Source organism: Podarcis vaucheri (assembly GCF_965113315.1).
Source record: "Podarcis vaucheri genome assembly, chromosome: 4".
NCBI lineage: Eukaryota > Metazoa > Chordata > Lepidosauria > Squamata > Lacertidae > Podarcis > Podarcis vaucheri.
In genome coordinates, this window is record NC_138762.1 from 64874935 (window position 1) to 64887161 (window position 12227).

Genomic DNA, 12227 nt, shown 5'->3' on the forward strand with positions numbered 1-12227 from the left:
GGCATAGAGAAAATGCAAAGCAATATGTTTTCCTCCGTTTTTCATAATACTGGAACTCAAGGCCACCTAATGAAGGGCTGTGTTGGAAGATTCAGCACAGAAACAATAAAACACACTGCATGACAAAACTATGGCATTTGCTCCCACAAGAGGCAGGGATAGCCACCAACGTGGTTGCCTTTAAAAGATGATTAGACAAATTCATGGAGGTGTGACAAATTTGTTTTGTTCATAGGGGAGATCTAAGCCTGATCTCTATGTAGCAAACACTGAGTCTCAGTTAGGCTTTTCACCTCAGTTCCCTCTGCAACAGCTGCCAGGCTAAGGGGGCATTAGTCCCCCTCCATGTCAGCACACAGGAAATTTAGGATTTAAAGACGGGTCTTAAGCACATAAGTTGAGCAAATATATTTCTTTCACTTAGTAGAACTTAATTAAGCATTGCAGAAGAAGAGATAAGCAGGGTTGGAAACATTATTAAATGCAAGCTAGCATTGCAAATCTAACATGTTGATGCATTGTTGAGAAACCCTAATTAAATAATAATTATCTGAATCAGCAAGGATATCTAAAACACAAGCAAAAGGTGATATGGGAGTCTATGGGAGTGCAAAACTGCCCATCTCCAAGTTAGAGGATTTGCCCTTTAGCAGGTTCTCCAAAGAAAGCAAAAGTAGAGGATGTGAACTGGAGGCAGAGGGTCAAAAGGCTCCATTTCAGTTCCAGAGCTGTCCTTGGTGCTGAGGCAGCTGTCTTGGGCTCTTGGGCTCCTTTGTGGAAGCAGCACAGGAAATGAAAGAGAGCCAAATGGACAATATGGAGTCCTGGTGCTGGAAATAACATCAGGAACAAAATCTTATCTTGCGACTACTGCAGAACAAGTAGATCAACACAATGGAAGGAACCTTTGACCATTGTCAGCCAGCATTTTAATCTACAGGTCAACACCACAGATAGGTTTTGGATGTGGTCCAGCAGAACTGCTAATAGGAAAGCAATTTGAAACAGCTAATTTCAAACTCTGGAACAGAATCTCACTCCAAAGTGGCCGTGCCTCTTTGGAGTGCCAGGCTAAAAGAAATTATGAGTGTTTGTATAACCAGAACAGTTTAGTATAAAAACTACCAAGCTAAGAGCTAGGAGGCAGAGCTTATGTCCCCCTCAATGAAGAAAAGATATGGTAGACTCTAACACCTGCATGGGTAGTTGTGAAACAACAACGACAATTTATTACTTGTGCCCTGCCCTTCTGACTAGGTTGCCCCAGCCACTGTGGGCAGCTTCCAACAGAGTACAAAAAAAATACATGATACATCAGACATTAAAAACTTCCAGATAGAGAGCTGCCTCCAGATGTCTACTGAAGGTTATATAATTGTTTATGTCTTTGATAGGAAGGCATTCCACAGAGCAGGCACCAGTACTGAGAAGGCCCTCTCTAGTTCATCCACTTCATATTCTGTTGAGACTGAACAAGAAATATTGAAGAGATACAAGAGCCACCTTTTTCCTGTTCCTGATCTTAAAGGATGCTGTGGGCTAGCCATTAAATAAATAAATAAATAAATAAATAAATAAGCAAATAGTTTAGCATTGTAATAGTGCCTTTTCCACCTCCTGTTCTTATTGAGTCCTGCTTTTCTTCTCACAAAGTGCAATCCTATACATATCTAATCAAAATAAAATTTCTACTCAATCCAATGGGACTTGCTCCCCTGTAAGGGAGCATAGGATTGCAGCCTCATACTCTGCCCCTCACTCCAGTGAAATGTTTTTGGAAGGAGCTGGTACAGATGAGGGTGGGCAAGGAGGGTATGTTCTTACTGGAGCTCTGCAGTTTAACAGAGGTAGAGCAGAAATAATATGTTTGTTTCAAAAGGACTAGAGGACAGAATTTATACCCACCAAATCTCTTTTCAAATGCAGGTCGCTACCATTCCCTTTCCCATAGCTGGGCTTCTGGCCTTGAAGTCTGGCCTGGTGAAAATAATTTAGATCCAGAAGTGGATGTGTGAGGTGTGGAAAGTGTTAAGAACCTGACTAGGGAACTCCATTTCTCCCTCACAAGTTAGACTTCTGCCCACAGACGCATTAGCTTCAAAGCAGATTCTTTTAATAGAAGATGCCTGCTGACATTTTAAAGCAGTAACCCCCAAACTATTTCACCCAGTGAATCCTAATTTCCTTCATTTGGTATCTGTCAGACTCGTTTTACTTTAGTTTTCGATTCCCATTTCAGAATCTATTTGGATGCTTGATTACATCAAGAACATAATGGTAAGCTAGTAAGAATAATTCCCCTTTGGTCAATATCAGCAATTAAAAACTAATTCTACATGAGTTTTCACAGTTTGAACTCAAGTTGCCCAGTTGAGTGTTATAACAAGCCCACATTGTCTTTTCAACAAGCATGTCTTGATTCTTCACTTTGCCTTTGCTCTACATTTCTAGATTTTGTCTGGGTGCCAACACATAAAGGAAAGACAATTGAATTTGTATATTTGCTGTGCTTTTAATAAACTGATCATTTGACCTAATTTTTGGTGGGGGAGGTGTGTGCTTGAGGTCACAGTACTATACATTCTTACTTGGGAATAATGTCTACTGAGCTAAGTAGGAATCCTTTTGAGCAAACATGCACATGTCAGGCTATAAATTACCACCAAATCTATCCTGAAAAGGATAATAATAATAATAATAATAATAATAATAATAATAATAATAATAATAATTTATTATTTATACCCCGCCCATCTGGCTGGGCTTCCCCAGCCACTCTGGACAGCTTCCAAAAAAATATTAAAATACTGTAATACATCAAACATTAAAAGCTTCCCTAAACAGGGCTGCCTTCAGATGTCTTCTAAAAGTCTGGTAGTTTTTGTTCTCTTTGATATCTGGTGGGAGGGCGTTCCACAGGGAGGGTGCCACTACCGAGAAGGCCCTCTGCCAGGTTCCCTGTAACTTGGCTTTTCGCAGTGAGGGAACCGCCAGAAGGCCCTCGGTGCGGGACCTCAGTGTCTGGGTAGAACGATGGGGGTGGAGACGCTCCTTCAGATATACTGGACTGAGGCCGTTTAGGGCTTTAAAGGTCAGCACCAACACTTTGAATTGTCCTCAGAAAGGTACTGGGAGCCAATGTAGGTCTTTCAATGTAGGATAACCAGGGGAATTCAATGGAGTGTGAATAATGGCATGAATAAAATTTTCTGATGGAAATAAATGTATATTTGAAAAAATAAAATTGTTATTAATGAAAGTTTGTTTATTTACAAAAGGATTTCTATCCCATACAATTTATCCTGAAATGGGATCTTCAGGGCAGATGACAACTAACAATATCATTAAAAAGAGTAAATACAACAAAAGTCATGGTTGTTCAAGTGGTATGAAAGCATTTTAAATGTACAGTGTGGACACGACCGTAGTCTCACTGCTTTTTTCAGCAGCCAAGTAGAAATGGCAGAGTCCTGATAAACATAATCAACCAGTACTTCAACAATTTCATCCCTAGAGACAAGTTAAAGGCCTCTTTGACTATTGTGTGAAGAAACAATCATAATTCCCATATGTACATATTATTATCATTTATTTATTATTTATTCAACTTATACACTACCCTATACCCAGAGGACTCAGGACACTTCACAACAAGACCACAACATATAAAATCAAACCAAAAGCAATACCGCCCCCCCAAAGCCACATTCTAAAAGGGTGTTGGATGTCAATAAGATCAACGGCCTGGTTAAAAAGGAATGTTTTTGCCTGGTGCCTAAAGGTGTATAATGAAGGCGCCACATGAACTTCCCTGGGGAGAGCATTCCATAGACAGGGAGCCACTGCAGAGAAGGTCTGTTCTCGCGTTGCCACCCTCTGGACCTCTTAAGGAGGAGGTACATGAAGGAGGGCCTTGATTCTCAGGATCCATGTAGGTTCATATGAAAATCTCAGGATCCATGTAGGTTCATATGGAAAGAGGCGATCCTTGAGATATTGCAGTCCTGAGCTGTTTAAGGCTTTATAGCCTTGCTTTCTTCTGCAGTAGCCCCTATTCTAAGCATTTGGCTCCCAATATGACCACATAAATTTCTGATACAAGAGTAACCCTGTCTACCCTGCTCCCAAGATTTCAGGGTACTTGGTTATTCCGTTGCAGAGCAGGTTTAAGCCCTGTTGAAATGTCCAGCTTAAACAAGGTTAATCACATGGAGATTTATTACTGACACTGGCGGAGGAAGAGGAGTGGGGGGGCTGTCCCCCCACCCACGCTGGGTCTCACACCCCTGTAGCCGGTGTGCCATGCCCTCAGGATACAAGCCATACCCTAGGACGTGCACCACATCCCTGTGGGCGGCATGCCATGCCCCCAGAACCCACCCCCACCTGCTCTCCGCCCCCCAGTGCTGGAGCATGAAGCTCCGCCACTGATTACTGACCCATCATGTCTGCACTGTGTCCCTGCCAATACACAGAGTTTCCAGAAACTCTGAAGAGGAGAGTCTTTGTAGGCCGTACCCATAATATGAAATAATATTCTGCCACTGAAGATATAATGGAAGGAATGAGAAACTCAGTGAGCACCTTTCCCCTTCCGCTTAACAGCAGCTGCCCAGTCAGGGGTGAACCTGATACTGGTGCAAAATGCAGGAAGGACTGGGACAAAGCCCACACTTCCGATCTCTCCAGCCATGCCTTCCTGTAGTATCAGCTTCTAAATGAGAGAAGCTGGCTTTTCTTTGGGGGGGGGCGTCATATCAGTCAGTTGGTGTTGGATGGCATCAGAGACAAAAGTGGGTGGTGCAACAGACAAAATTGGGCAGAGTTTGTAGGATTGCCCCTCCCACAGAATAAGAAGAGGGTGCTCCATAGTATCTGAGGGGGCTGCATGAAATTGGCTCGCAAATTCCCCACCATTGCTCTAAAAGGAGCCTATCAGTTTACTTCAAAAGCAGTGCCTAGCTTGTACAAGTTAATGTGGGTAGCATAGTGCTTTTGTGAAAAGTGTCATCTTTCTGTGGAATTTGTTGCACACGGCAGTTGCAGTTAAAGCATTAAACATACTTGTAGGAATCAGCTCTTAACTTCCAACTGCAAGCAGATGTACATTTCTCCCATGGGTGTCTGCTTCTTCCACCCCACACTTACCTGCCATGATGTTTAAACCACCTCTAATACAACTGCCAACTGAACTGGGCACATTAAACATTCTGTGGCAGTACCAGGTAGACTGATTATTCCCTCATTTGCGATGAAATGTGCCCAGATGCCTGTGGAACAAAAGAACTGGTCCGACATAGACATCAATAGGGTTTGCACAAAAACAGTTCTTAAGTACTGTTGTGTGGGGTTCTGAATGCTTCCCCAGGCCTTTAAAGAAACATGAGAGACTTAGTGGGAGGGTATTGTCCTACAGCCACATAGCTTTTGAGCAACATACAGTTTAACAGAATAAACCAATTATGAGGCCTCATGCAGCTTAATAAGGATTCCAGCCATTCCCTGTCAGGAATCTATAAACATTTTGAAACAAACTTTTGTCAGTTTCATGTAGAAATTCAAATTATCCCAAATACATTTCCTGCCCCCCACCTTGTATGCTTCACGTTAATTATTCTCTTAGAAGAAATGTCTCTATGAAGAAACACTGCCGTTTTAGCATATCCAGTAGCAGCAAACATAATCCACACACCACACAGAGAGAACAAGCTTTAAACAATGAAGAATGAAGGTCAGCGGCTCTGGAGAGCTGACAGAACACTCCTGTAACTTTGGTCTACAGACCTGGAAGAAAAGTAGCTCCAATTTGGAGTGTAGAGCTTTTGCCTCACTTCATCCTAAAATGTTGTTTCCCCCCAAATGTCAGATTTCTTTCTTCCAGCAAGGGTGGGGGGAGGGGAGACAACTGGGAAAGCACAAGCGCTTCTTGAATGAAGAGAGCTGGTTGGCAATGCAAAGGAGAAGGTTTTGTTTTGAGAGCGGTAGAGATAGATGAATCGGGACAAGGGGAGGAAGGGAAAAGGGATAATAAAAGCAGAGAAGAATGGAAGAGTCTGAAATGAAGGTAATGTGATTAGAATTTTGATGAAGAGGCACAGACAAGATGAAAGATCTCTCTCTCTCTTTCTCCCCCTCCCTCCCTCTCATTTTCAGTGGGTAAAATCTGCCCTGTTGAGACACACTTGTTCTTCTTTTACAACACAACACTGGACAAATGGGACTCATGATCAGCATTGACAGCATGGCGCTACTGACAGATCCAGGCCTGGGAGAAAGGCTAAGCAGCTGCTCCCTGCTTCTACTACTATTTTCTCTTCACAGGGAGATAAGATTTGCAGGCATCTGCATGCTATTTTTCACCCTGACTTACTCTGTGATGGGGGCAGTGCATACATTTCATCAACGTAAAATCAAATATTAAATAACTTCAAGGCCTACTTCAGGGATGGGTAAACTAACAACCTCCCCCCACCCAAACTCCAACTTTGATCAGTGTCAATCAGAATGGCCAATGTTGGATTACAATCCACATCAGCCTTGAACATCTCCTACAGGGCCTCAGGTTCCCTGATCTCAGCCTAGTTGGAGTCACATTGCCATGACCATAAAGCATAATAAAGTCCCAAAAGGGGGCATGGGGAGTGATGACTGTTTTTGAAGAGTTCTACTTTGGTTTGGATTTTTTTTCAAGTTTTCTTCCATGCTGTTGTGAAACCTAGCCTCACCATATTGCATACTTTGAAGCAACAAGTTCTTAGCTAAAGGTGACTGCGTTCGAGGAGTAAGTAGATTCAGAGGTGGAGCTAGCTGTGCACCCGGGGGGGGGTGTAGCTGCCCGCAGCAAGCATCCCGGGGGGGGGGCTGCCCGCAGTGAGCATCCCGGGGAGGTGTGCTGCCTGAACTGAGTGGTGAGCATCCTTGGGGGGGGGTGCCGCCTGCGGCAAGCACGAGCGACCCAGGGGGGAGGCACAGCGATGCCACCCCCTCAGGGATGACACCCGGAGCAGACCACACCCACTGCACCCCCTTTCCTCCGCCAGTGAGTAGATTGTATATAAAACCCAAGGGATGTCATCCATCTGCTAGCAAAGTAAAGGCCTCTTGCTCTAGTGACATTACCTGGACCACTGAATGTGCAGATACATCCTTATCATGCAGTGGAAATAAGGCACCTGGTTCAAGGGGTTCTTAAGGCATTTGCGATGGGAATAGACTTAACATGACCAGCTCCATATTTCTAAGACCAACCTTGCCTCTTTTCCCTACTAAGCTGTCTGCCAGTTAAAAACAAAAACTAACGGAAGAACAAATTATGGTTATCACAGAACTCTAAAACAGAGAATGAACTCTGAGCAAACAGTCAGGAAGGCCACATCTTATGGATTCTAACAGGAATCTATTTCAAGTATACCAAATGCTTTGCCCTGTCCAGTTGAATTACAAGAAACTGCCTGAATATCAGGTCTCCATGCCATTTTATATACTGCACTTGGGCACATGGAGCTAGAATCAGAGCCTCTAATATTATAGCACATGCATATTAAGACCTATTAGAAATGCACCAAAGTTACTTAAGAATGGATATATATATTGATAGGAGCTGATTTATCACCTGTATTTTAATCTATTTATCAATTAATTAATTGAATATTTTAAAATAAACTTGCATGTTTTACCAGAACTTCAATGTAGGGCTGTTTGTGAAAAGTGCAAGATAACTTACATTCATTATTATAGAAAGCCTTTCATATTTTCTTTTTCATCCTGTATAGTTGATAGACAGATGATAGATAGATGATAGATAGATAGATAGATGATAGATAGATAGATAGATAGATAGATAGATAGACAGACATACAGACAGATAGATAAGAGAGATAGATAAATATAGATAGATGATAGATAGATGATAGATAGATAGATAGATAGATAGATAGATAGATAGATAGATAGATAGATAGATAGATGATAGATAGTGTCAGGGAACTGACATCAGAGGAAAGGGAGTTGGTAGGGCTCCCAGAGACTGGGAGAGAGTCAGCAGCCAAAGCAGGGACCAGCAGGGGGAGCGAGGGGTCTCTGGAGGAGGATCTCAGTAATGCTGAGAGAGACGCAGCAGCCCAGGCAGGAAACAGCAGGGGAGAGAAAGGGGTGAGAGACACGTCCAGCGAAAATAGCGGGGAGGTGTCAGAAGCAACTGTAGGGAGACCCATACTTCGCCGGAAGCTGCCACGTCGTGAGTCCAGGAGACGCGTTTCCGTTAAGGAGCTTCTTTGCTGGAAACGCTTCCGCAGGCAGCCACTGTCAGACTCTACTAGTGACTAGAGCAGACATGTCTGAGGAGCTCTGTCACACACAGAGGTTTGTGGAGCCGCACAAACTCTGAGGGGGCACAATTTTAAGCACAAGCAGCTAATCATCCCCTGACAGATAGATAGATAGATAGATAGATAGATAGATAGATGATAGATAGATAGATGATAGATAGATAGAGATAGATGATAGATAGATAGATGATAGATGATAGATAGATAGATAGATAGATAGATAGATAGATAGATAGATAGATAATAGATAGATAGATAGATAGATGATAGATAGATACACACACAGAGACAGCCTAAAACAATTAAAGCAGGTGTCTTTAACCTAAATATCATTACTACAAATTTAAGGTTCCTGCCCCCATTGGTTATGCCAATGCAAATTGCAAACCATGTAAAGGAGGAACGTGGGTGGCGCTGTGGGTTAAACCACAGAGCCTAGGACTTGCTGATCAGAAGGTCAGCGGTTCAAATCCCCGCAACGGGGTGAGCTCCCATTGCTCGGTCCCTGCTCCTGCCAACCTAGTAGTTCAAAAGCACATCAAAGGGCGAGTAGATAAATAGGTCCCACTCCGGCGGGAAGGTAAATGACGTTTCCATGCACTGCTCTGGTTTGCCAGAAGCAGCTTAGTCATGCTGGCCACATGACCCGGAAGCTGTACACCGGCTCCCTCGGCCAATAAAGCGAGATGAGCGCCCAACCCCAGAGTCGGTCACGACTGGACCTAATGGTCTGGGGTCCCTTTACCTTTACCTTAATAAAGAGAGTTCCCCACCCCCATCCCCTGGTCATGCACAATCCTTGAATTTGAAGTTGTCCAGTGAAATGGAGTGGTAATAAGCAAAAATAAGCAGACTAAATAAAGTATTGTTATACTGTCACGACTGCATGCCTGGTCATATCCTTTGTCAGGCAAAGGAATATAATATTAACAGATGATTGGGCAAAAGAATACAATATTAATAGGGGCATAAAACAGTTGGTGATTTCTCTGGAATGTTCCAAATGGGGGGAAAGGGCACCAGCAGTTTGGGGAACGTGACATGCATTCTTTGACCCCCACTAACTGAGGGGAGGAGCTGATGAAGGTCTGTGAGTATGAGAGAAATTTATAACATTAACAAGTTTTGGGTCAATGAGAAAGAACTGCAGTACTGAGAGATAGAGGGATTGGCAGAGAGCTAGCTAAAATCTGGAAGGCATTTTGAGATGTTATAATGCCCCTCTGAGGATCTGATGAGGAGCAGTAGATTTGCAGTTTATAGCAGGGGTAGGCAACCTAAGGCCTGGGGGCTGGATGCAGCCCAATCGCCTTCTCAATCCGGCCCGCGGATGTCCTAGAATCAGTGTGTTTTTACATGAGTAGAATGTGTGTTTTTATTTAAAATGCATCTCTGGGTTATTTGTGGGGCCTAGGAATTCGTTCATTTCCCCCCACAAAATATAATCCGGTCCCCCACAAGGTCTAAGGGACAGTGGACCAGCCCACAGGTGAAAAAGTTTGCTGACCCCTGGTTTATAGGAATGCTAATAGTCACCCAGAGTGGCTGGGGAAACCCAGCCAGATGGGCGGGGTATAAATAATAAATTATTATTATTATTATTATTATTATTATTATTATTATTATTATTATTATTATTATTATTATATTATTATTATTATTATTATTATTATTATTATATTATTATTATTATTATTATTATTATTATTATTATTATTATTATTATAGCTGTTTCCATATCAGCCAATGTTCTGATTCAAGGGTTGAGTAAACTGTGACTCTCTAGATACTGGACTTCATCAAATGTATTCAGCACAGCCCATGCTTAGGGTTGATGATAGTTGTACTCCTGTAACATCTAGATGGGCAGGATTTCCCCCTCATGCTCTATTTATCTATTTACAAATACATCTAGTATTACAGAAAAGGCCACTGGATAGCTCAGTTGGTTAGAGTGTGGTGCTGACAATGCCAAGGTTGCAGGTTCGATCCCCATACAGGACAGCTGCAAATTCCTACACTGCAGAGGATTGAACTAGATGATCCTCAGGATCCCTTCCAACTCTACAATTTTGTGATTCTAGATCCTTCCAAAGGTAGCTGAAGTGCTGTCCTTGAATCTCTTTGACACTGTGGAAAGTGCCAAGTGCACAGTTCTCTACGCACCCTATGATAAACTTTCATGACCACATATTGATGGATTTTAAAAACAAAGGATCACACAACTCACATGGGATAGATCTCTGAAGGCTGATTAGTCACGGAAATTAAATTAGATTCCTATGTTCAGAGACAGCATACTTCTAAGCATCTGATGAACTTCATGCCCTGATAGGGAGATTCCAGAGGTGCCTAGCTGGAGATGGCATGCTGGGTTATATGAACAGTTCCTGTGCACTTATGGTATGAATCATTCAATGCTCTTCAGGTTGGAAGCAATGAACTGGTTTTCTTCAGTGTGAGAAAGTTTGTCTATTTTAGGAATGTATTTAGGGCTGCAATCTTATACATACTTAACTGACCCTAAGCCTCGTTAATGGGACTTATTTTTGAGCAGAAATGTATAGGGTCACACTGTGGGTTGCTTAACACATCTTCTGTTTTGTGTCAAGTAAAAGGAGGGCAAATAAACAGTGACAAAGGGACCTCTGAAAAGCAGTTGCACTGACTTTTGTTTGACCTCAGCTTCATGAAGTTTTAAAGTGCAGACTCACCTCTGAAGTGCCTCGAGGTAAGAAACCGTTCAGATTTAGCAGGAATGAAAGAAAGTGTTCCAGGCCAAACACAACATTAGAAATTAGAACTGATAAGTCAGATACTTATAAAAAGAAGTGAGTCTTCAAGATGAATAGCTTTAAAAACCCCACACAGCATCTGATCCTCCTCCTTTCACAAAGGCGAGACTTTTTTTTGAAGACAATGGGAATCTCACCTTGATGAGGAACAGAAAGTCCAAGGTCATGGCCTTAAGTACTGCAGATGGATTTTACTTCCCGCTCCAGGTTGAGAAATATATTCAAGGATGGTGCATAAAAATGTTTAAGATGCATTTCATGGGATGATTGATTGATCTTGCAAGACTCTGTCCTTACAATTTCGAGAACTCAACACCCTTGCTGCAACAACAGAGCCCCCTTCTGGCCGATTTTGACACCTTTAGCCAACAGTTCCAGGCCATGTACATGGGCCCCATCAGGACCCAGACCGCTGACAGCCTGATCCAGGAGCTGAAACAGAGAAATCGGTCAGTGGGGGAATATGCTTGTGAATTTCAGCTGCTGGCACAGGACTTAGCCTGGAATCAGGCAGCTCTAGTGAACCAGTTTCAAGAAGGGCTTTCAGACCCAGTTCTAGATGAACTGGCCCACACAGAGTGCCCAGCGGACCTTTAAAGGCTGATTCACCCGTGCTTCAGAATTGAGGGACACCTACAACAATGCAAAGCCCAGGGTAGGACTTGCCTGGTGGCACCTTCTCCATGGGGTTCCATGCCTCAATCTGAGGAGAAGCCAATGAAGATAGGGGGAATCCACCCTTATTTGACAGCGGCTGAGAATGAATGAAGATGCAGAGAGGGACTGTGTCTCTACTGTGGCTGGGGACTTATGGCAGCCACATGCATGTCAAAGAGGGGGTCTGCTCCCTGTCCAGGAAATGGAAACCCCCTGGTTTAGATGGGCTACTAAGTCGGGGTCTGGCGTGTACTGCTAGTGCCAAGATGCCTTGCCTCATACCCTCCAAGCGACTGGTGGTATCCGTTGCCCTGACACTTCCAGGGAGACCAGCCTTGCAGACCTGGGCCTTGATAGCTTCAGGGGCTACAGCCAACTTCATGGACATGGCAGGGAATCCCCAGACATCCCATCCAACCACCTCTTGTGGTGGAAACCACTGATGACA